This window comes from Triticum dicoccoides, chromosome 7A, assembly GCF_002162155.2.
Source record: "Triticum dicoccoides isolate Atlit2015 ecotype Zavitan chromosome 7A, WEW_v2.0, whole genome shotgun sequence".
In the NCBI taxonomy this organism is placed as follows: domain Eukaryota; kingdom Viridiplantae; phylum Streptophyta; class Magnoliopsida; order Poales; family Poaceae; genus Triticum; species Triticum dicoccoides.
The window spans coordinates 335,390,455-335,399,005 of record NC_041392.1 but is presented as its reverse complement, the minus strand read 5'-3'; positions in this window follow the sequence as shown (position 1 = coordinate 335,399,005).

Sequence of the window (8,551 nt, the reverse complement as noted above, 5' to 3'; positions counted from 1 at the left end):
GAAGCTCCGGCGGCGCCCCGGCCGCCTCCTCCTCAGGAAGGCGCCATGGCTCCAAGGCGCGTGGCCCTTGGGCGGAACCCGCTCTGTCAGGCGCCAGCGCAGCAAGAGCAGAGCTGTCAGGAAGTCCCTCGCCCGCAGGAAGCTGCCGGGCGCTCCTTGCTCCAGCACGTCGCGACCATGCTCCTGCTCCCGCGCGTCAAGACCCCGCGATGCTCCCAGCTGCAGCACGTGGGGACATGCAAGACCAAGTTCCCCGTCATCCAAGGCCTCCCGTGGCCACAGCAGGCTGCCGCGCCTTCATCGCCAAGCTGCGCAACGTCGCGTGGCCCGGCAAGTTCAAGCCAGACTTGCCTCCTCGCTACGACGGCACGGCTGACCCTGCGGAGTTCCTCCAGCTCTATGAGCTGGGCATCGAAGCTGCCAACGGAGACGAGAAGGTCATGGCGAACTGGTTCCCCATGGCACTCAAGGACGGGGCCCGCACCTGGCTCCTGAACCTGGCTCCAGGCACAATCTCCTCCTGGGACGAGATGCGCACCCGCTTCATCGCTAACTTCCAAGGCACTTGTGACCGGCCACCCGTCGTGAGCGACATGCGCCGCATCAAGCAACAGCCCGGGGAGACCCTGCAGAAGTACATCCAGCGCTTCAACAACGCACGCCTCAAGATTCCCAAGGTGACTGAGGAGGCCATCATCTCGGCCTTCTCCAACGGCGTGCGCGACGTCAAGATGAAGGAGGAGCTGGCGATGCATGAAGACCTGTGCACTTCCTTGGAACTGTTCAACCTGGCAACCAAGTGTGCCAGGGCCGAGGAAGGGCGCCTCTCCCTCCTCGAGCTGCCTGCCGCAGACCCAGACGAGAAGAAGCCCAAGGCCAAGGATGTGAAGCGCAAGGGGGCTGCCGTGCTCGCGGCAGAACCAGACACCAAGCGGGGCAGAGATCAGGTCGAACCTTCCAAGGGCAACCGGTACTGTGTGTACCACGACCTCCACACCCACAACACCAACGAATGTCAAGAGCTCCGAGCCGTGCGAGAAGGAAGGATCGGCCGTCACCCTGACCGCAGTGACCGGGGCTACGGCCGGGGAGGAGGAAGGAATGCAGGACGCTGGGAAGACCGTGGCCCGCGCCAAGGGTGGTGCGATCAACCTCGCGAGGATCGCTGGCAAGACCCGCCTCGCGAGGGAGGCTGGAGGGATCAGCCTCGCGAGGATCGCCGGCAAGGCAACGCAGGCCTCCCACCGCTACCGCCGCAGCCAAGGAGAAACGAGGACCGCCACCAGGACGAGGGGGCTAGGGGCTTCCAGGAGCCGCGCGCGATCGCCTGCATCCTAGGCGGGGCACAAGCCCCAGCCTCTCAGCGCATCTTCAAGCAGTTCACCCGCGAAGTGAACGCAGTCCTCCCCAGGCTCGAAGCCACGCGCCCTCTCAGGTGGTCGGTGTGCGCCATCACGTTTAGCTCAGCAGATCAGCTCAAGTGTGCGGCTACAACCCGAGTCCTCCCGATGCTTTGTTCCCCAATCATCAGCAACGTGGTGGTCACCAAGACCCTCATCGATGGTGGTGCAGGGCTCAACGTCCTGTCCGTGGAAACATTCAACAACCTCCAAGTGCCCTACAGCCAGCTTCAGCCAACCAAGCCTTTCTCCAGTGTCACCGACGGCTCCACGGTCCCGATTGGGCAGGTCCGCCTCCCTGTCACCTTTGGGGCACGCGACAACTACCGCACCGAGCTCATCGACTACGGCGTCTCTCACATTCGCCTGCCGTACAACGCCATCCTTGGGTACCCAGCACTGGCCAAGTTCATGGCCGTAACTCACCACGGCTACAACGTCCTCAAGATGCCAGGAAGCGGCGGAGTCATCACGGTGCCATGTGAAGAGAAGGACGCGGTGTGTTCCCTGGAACGAGCCTTTCAGGCCGCGTCACTGGAAGACCCGAATCGTGGAAATAGGAGGCCTCTCGAGACCGCCCCTAAGAAGAAGAAGACATCGTCCGGCCCGACCACTTAGGAGGCAGGCCCCTCTGGGCCCACGCCTGCCCAGGGGGAACCTCCTTCCATCGCATAGGAAAGCGCGCCCGGCGCCCTCCTCAGGCAGGGCTCGGGGGCTCTCCCCTGGAGGGCCACCGACCTAGCTAGGGTCACGAGGGAGGCGCTTGGGCACCAAATGGAGGCGTGTTTCGAAGCACGTTTCCCTCAAGAAGGAGCAAGGCAAGGAGACCCAGACCCTCAGGAGTTCATCAGCAAGGCCATTCAGGAGCTACATGAGTCAAGAGTCATGAAAGGTGGCCGCCGCCTACCAGCAGTGGCTCCCCATCCAGGCGAGGATGGTGGGCTGCGCGTCTGCATCGACATACCAGGGCTCAACAGAGTCGCCTCTCTGGAGCGCCTCTGGCCCTCGCGAGTAGGGTGCTGCGGAGGCCCACCCCACAGCTACCTTCGCATGCTTTACGGCTTGCCGAACGCGGCTGACATGTACCAGCGCCCCATGAGGGGCATCACGGAGGCACGAGAGGCAGGGCGTTCCGCAGCCCTGGCAGGGATGGAGATGGCCCGTGAGGAGCCGCCAGCGCCTCCGGAGCCCCCCGAGGCCCCTGGGCCTGGGGGCTCATGAGGATCGGCTCCCGCAGCCCACCGAGCCTGCTACATCAACGCTCCTTCGTCCTCAACATCATCAGGTGACATCTTTCGAGTTTTATTTCCAGCTGGGAGCGCCCCCCAGGGCTGCATTATTCCCAGGCCGCGTGGGTCCGTCCCTGCGGCGTGTATCCCCTTTTTATTCCATGTTGTTAGCTTACCTTGTTGGGGGCGCCCCTCGGGCTGCATGACCCCCCAAGTCGCTCGGGCCTGACCCAGTGATGTCCGCATTCCCAGCATCTATTTGAACGAATCCACTCCTTCGCAGCTAATGTGTTTTACCTAGTTGCCTACTCAGCTGACGCCAACTAACGGAGCTGCTCCCAAACGGCACGACGCTTGCGCATGGGTCCGTCCCTACAACGCCGACAAACCTGGATGGGTGAGCTCTGGCCGTGGCAGCCCCACATAGCGTCACCTCATCAAGCCTTCAGTGCCTCACTACCCCTCGGAAGCAACCAACGGCTGACTGTCAATTGTCATGGCAACCCCTTGTTTTTTTTCTATGATGGACCTGCAGGACCTCCTGAAGGAGCTGCGTCCGGCGAGGCCCTTGCGGTGTCTCCTTCGCTCTCGTCCGCACGAACCGCTTGCACATTAAAGGGGGGTGCCTAAGCATCGCGGCTCAGGGCTCCTACTGGCTCTCCAGCCCTCACCCTCTGGCCTTAACCACGGCATCGCGACCTGGCATACCAGCGACGGCTGAGACTCGCTTGAGGGCCGGGACCCGAGGACGTAGAGCAGAAAGGGGAGCAAAGGCGAGAGGGGAGAGACACACGAGGACCTCACCGAGCAACCTCGCACCTGCCGATGCACGGACCCGGCGACACACCAGAGAGCGACCCCTGATCCTCGAGATAAGTCATCACCCGGAAGCGCCAGCTGCCTTGGCACCATCCCCGCACCTAATGCTATCCCGTGTTAGCAACGACGCTCTCCTTTCTCACCAAACGACAGCTGCTTGGGCGCCAAAGGGGACCTCCTGAGCATCGCGACTCAGGGGCTCTTACCGGGCTCTGGGTCGCTCACCTCCTGGCCTTGACCACGACATTGTGACCTGGCATACCAGCGACGACTGAAGCCGCCTTGGGACTGGGACCTGTCGGCGCAGAGCACCAAGCCCTCGTGAGGTTCGAAAGGGAGGACTGAGCTAAGACGGAATGAGCAACTCGCGCAATTCTACGACAAGGGTTATATTAACGAACAGGATCACATGCACCTTACAAGCCCCCACGGGGCGCGTTTTTGATTCCTCGCAGGGAACAAATCCTAAAAGGACACAAACTACGCGCGACCCTGCAAAAGACGCCATCATCAACAGTGGGCCATCAAGCACCGACGCCAACCCCATCCAGATCAGAGTCGGCGGCGGCCTGACGATCTCACCCTGCTCCAGGAGCGGCACCGGCTCGGGGGCTCATAGCTGTCGTCGCTCATCTCTAGAGTCGCGAAGAGCTCGCCGGAGTCGCTGGAGCCTCCGACGCCTCCATCGCCTGAGGAGCCGCCAAGGGAGTGGTTGGTGGGCCCAGTCCTCGTCGCGGCAGGGTCCTGGCCACCTTCCCCGGGGTAGCACTCCAGCCGGCGCCCGCTCGCATCGAAGACCTTGAAGAGCATCACTGAAGCACCGTCGTAATCCAAGTGGACCGCGAAGACGCCCCGTACCCTGCAAACCCGGGCGATCTCTCTCCAGCCCCGAGTCATGAAGACCTCGCCCGGGGCAACGACCGCGACCTCTGCCTCGGTCGCGAGGGTGCTGCAGCTGGCGTGCTGCAGCCAGAGCTCCATGGGCTCCCCCTGTGGGACGATGGAGGCAAAGAAGGGAGGAAGGCGGATCCAAGACTGAAGAGGAATGGCGACGTGGAGCACGAACTCTTGGGAGGAGCCCTCGGTGTGGACCCCAGGGGGGACGACCCACACCTTCGTGACCCGTCGGCGCCAACGGTGGCGCCGCCCATGGCGGTCAGCATCAGCTCCTTCGGGGCCCTCGACGTGAGCGTACAATGGCAGCGGGAACCCCGGCGGCACCCGCTCGCACCAAGGCCTCGACACCACCTGAAGGTCCCCCTCGTCCGGGCCACGGGGGGCGAGCCGTTTCTTCGGCGGGAGTGGGTCTGGTTCCCCTCGGGGAGCCTTTCCCTTCTCTGCCGTCGAGAACCGGCGGATCGGAGCCATCGCAGCAAGACGGAGCAAGGATCAGGAAGAAGGAGAAGCAAGGAGGTATGGACTGGAAGGGCGCGCGTTGTTCTGTACTTATGGCCGGCAAAGGCCAACTGCCTACCTCCATGATTGCAGGTAATCATGACCAACTTTGCATGCAGGGACTTGTCCAATCCGTGCAATTGCCGAGGCGCCATGGGGAAGTGGAGGCGCCCACGTCCAATCAACCGCCACGCGGCGCCCAAGGCCGCAGGCTGTTAGGGCCCGCGGCGCTTCGCTCTTGCCCTTCCGCCTCCCTGCGCGGCCAAGTCCGGGCGCGCCTTGGGCCCGGGGGCTACTGTCAGCGTTCTGGGAACGGGGGTCCCCAGACTTGCCTACCTGCGGCCTGCGGCATGGCTCAAAGGGGGGCCCAGCGCGGCCCATCTTCACCAACACAAACCCAAGACCCTCGCGAGGGGCCAAGCCTCGCGGGGCGGACGACGCGGAGCTTCCTCAGGCGCGGCCTCGTCAGGCTGGCTCATGAGGAGGCGGAGAGATCAAGGCGGGGTACCTCACGAGGTGCCTGTGATGCAAGCCATGACGACCGGGGGCGCCAGGCGGGTGCCAGCCTGCGTAGTGTCCTCCCTTCCTCTTTGGTGCAAAGGGGGCAAGCGCAGCCGCGGAGTACCGAGGCATCAGGCAAAGGTTGCCATTTCGGTGCAATGAGACCAAGACCAGGAGGACTACGAGACGGGGGTCACCGTGGAGCCCGAGACGGCGTCATCACCAGAGCTTTGCGCAGGCGAAGACTACTTTTGTTAGGATAGTTGATACTAGTTGTCCCCCTTCAAATTAGCCCGCCATTGTTGGCTCCCTTCTCGCTCGATATTTGGGAAGAGGACTAGGGCCTCTATAAATAGGACCAGCCACCCACAAAGCAAAGGGGGCTGGGAGGTTGGAAGAAAAGAGAGGGGTTCGAAGGATAGAGAAGATCAGAAAGAGAGAGAGAGAGAAAGGTGACTGAACTCCTCCTAGCAGTTCATCGCCCTAGCCAAGAACAGACCCTCGCAAGGCTGTTTTTCCTTGTATTGTTCATCATCATCAGCCCAAGAGGCAATCCACCACACCACACACTGGAGTAGGGTATTACACCACAACGGTGGCCCGAACCAGTATAAACCCTGCGGCTCTTGTGTTGTTCTTTCCATTGTTTATATCCTAGCAAGGCGGAGGGGTGTAGGTAGGTAGGAGGCGAAATCTCCGTGCACACCCCAGTGTTCGAACCTCAAGGGTCTGCCGGAACCCGAAATCCGACAAGCCCAGATTCCGCAAAATGACTTGAGGCCATGAAATCTAAGATGGGATCCATGTATGAGAACAAAGTGTGGACTTTGGTTGACTTGCCCGATGATCGGAAGCCATTGAAAATAAATGGATCTTCAAGAAGAAGACTGATGCTGACGATAATGTTACTGTTTATAAATCTCGACTTGTTGCAAAAGGTTTTCGAGAAGTTCAAGGGATTGACTACGATGAGACTTTCTCACCCATAGCGATGCTTAAGTCTGTCCGAATCATGTTAGCAATTGCTGCATTTTATGATTATGAAATTTGGCAAATGGATGTCAAAACTGCATTCCTGAATGGATTTCTGGAAGAAGAGTTGTATATAATGCAAAAGGAAGGTTTTGTCGATCCAAAGGGAGCTAAGAAAGTGTGCAAGCTCCAGCGATCCATTTATGGACTGGTGCAAGCATCTCAGAGTTGGAATAAATGCTTTGATAGTGTGATCAAAGCATATGGTTTTATATAGACTTTTGGAGAAGCCTGTATTTACAATAAAGTGAGTGGGAGCTCTGTAGCATTTCTGACATTATATGTGGATGACATATTGCTGATTGGAAATGATATAGAATTTTTGGATGGCATAAAGGGATACTTGAATAAGATTTTTTTCAATGAAGGACCTCGGTGAAGCTGCTTATATATTGGGCATCAAGATCTATAGAGATAGATCAAGACGCTTAATTGGACTTTCACGAAGCACATACCTTAACAAAGTTTTGAAGAAGTTCAAAATGGATCAGGCAAAGAAAAGGCTCTTGCCTGTGTAACAAGGTGTGAAGTTCAGTAAGACTCAATGCTCGACCATTGCAGAAGAGAGAAGATGTAAGATGTTCCCTATGCTTCAGCCATAGGCTCTATCATGTATGCAATGCTGTGTACCAGACCTGATGTGTGTCTTGCTATAAGTTTAGCAGGGAGGTACCAAAGTATTCCAGGAGTGGATCACTGGACATCGGTCAAGAACATCCTGAAATACCTGAAAAGTACTAAGGATATGTTTCTCGTTTATGGAGGTGACAAAGAGCTAGTCGTAAATTGTTACGTTGATGCAAGCTTTGACACTAATCCAGACGATTCTAAATCGCAAACCGGATACGTGTTTACATTGAACAGTGGAGCTGTCTGTTGGTGCAGTTCTAAACAAAGTGTTGTGACGGGATCTACGTGTGAAGAGGAGTACATAGCTGCTTCAGAAGTAGCAAATGAAGGAGTCTGGATGAAGGATTTCATATCCGATCTAGGTGTCATACCTAGTGCATTGGGTCCAATGAAAATATTTTGTGACAATACTTGTGCAATTGCCTTGGCAAAGGAATCCAGATTTCACAAGAGAACCAAGCACATCAAGAGATGCTTCAACTCCATCGTGGATCAAGTCCAGGTGGGAGACATAGAAATTTGCAAGATACAAACAGATCTGAATGTTGCAGAACCGTTGACTAAGCCTCTTCCACGAGCAAAACATGATCAGCACCAAGACTCCATGGGTGTAAGAATCATTACTGTGTAATCTAGATTATTGACTCTAGTGCAAGTGGAGACTAAAGGAAATATGCCCTAGAGGCAATAATAAAGTTATTATTTATTTCCTTATATCATGATAAATGTTTATTATTCATGCTAGAATTGTATTAATCGGAAACATAATACTTATGTGAATACATAAACAAACAGAGTGTCACTAGTATGCCTCTACCTGACTAGATCGTTGATCAAAGATGGTTATGTTTCCTAGCCATTGACATGATTTGTCATTTGATTAACGGGATCACATCATTAGGAGAATGATGTGATTGACTTGACCCATTCCGTTAGCTTAGCACACGATCGTTTAGTATTCTGCTATTGATTTCTTCATGACTTATACATGTTCCTATGACTATGAGATTATGCAACTCCCATTTACCGGAGGAACACTTTGTGTGCTACCAAACATCACAACGTAACTGGGTGATTATAAAGGTGCTCTACAGGTGTCTCTGAAGGTACTTGTTGGGTTGGCGTATTTCGAGATTATGGTTTGTCACTCCGATTGTCGGAGAGGTATCTCTGGGCCCACTCCGTAATACACATCACTATAAGCCTTGCAAGCATTGCAACTAATGAGTTAGTTGCGGGATGATGTATTACGGAACGAGTAAAGAGACTTGCCAGTGCCGAGATTGAACTAGGTATTAAGATACCGATGATCGAATCTCGGCAAGTAACATACCGATGACAAAGGAACAACGTATGTTGTTATGCGGTATGACTGATAAAGATCTTCGTAGAATATGTAGGAGCCAATATGAGCATCTAGGTTCCGCTATGGGTTATTGACCGGAGACATGTCTCGGTCATGTCTACATAGTTCTCGAACCCGTAGGGTCCGCACGCTTAAAGTTCGATGACAGTTATATTATGAGTTTATATGTTTTGATGTAC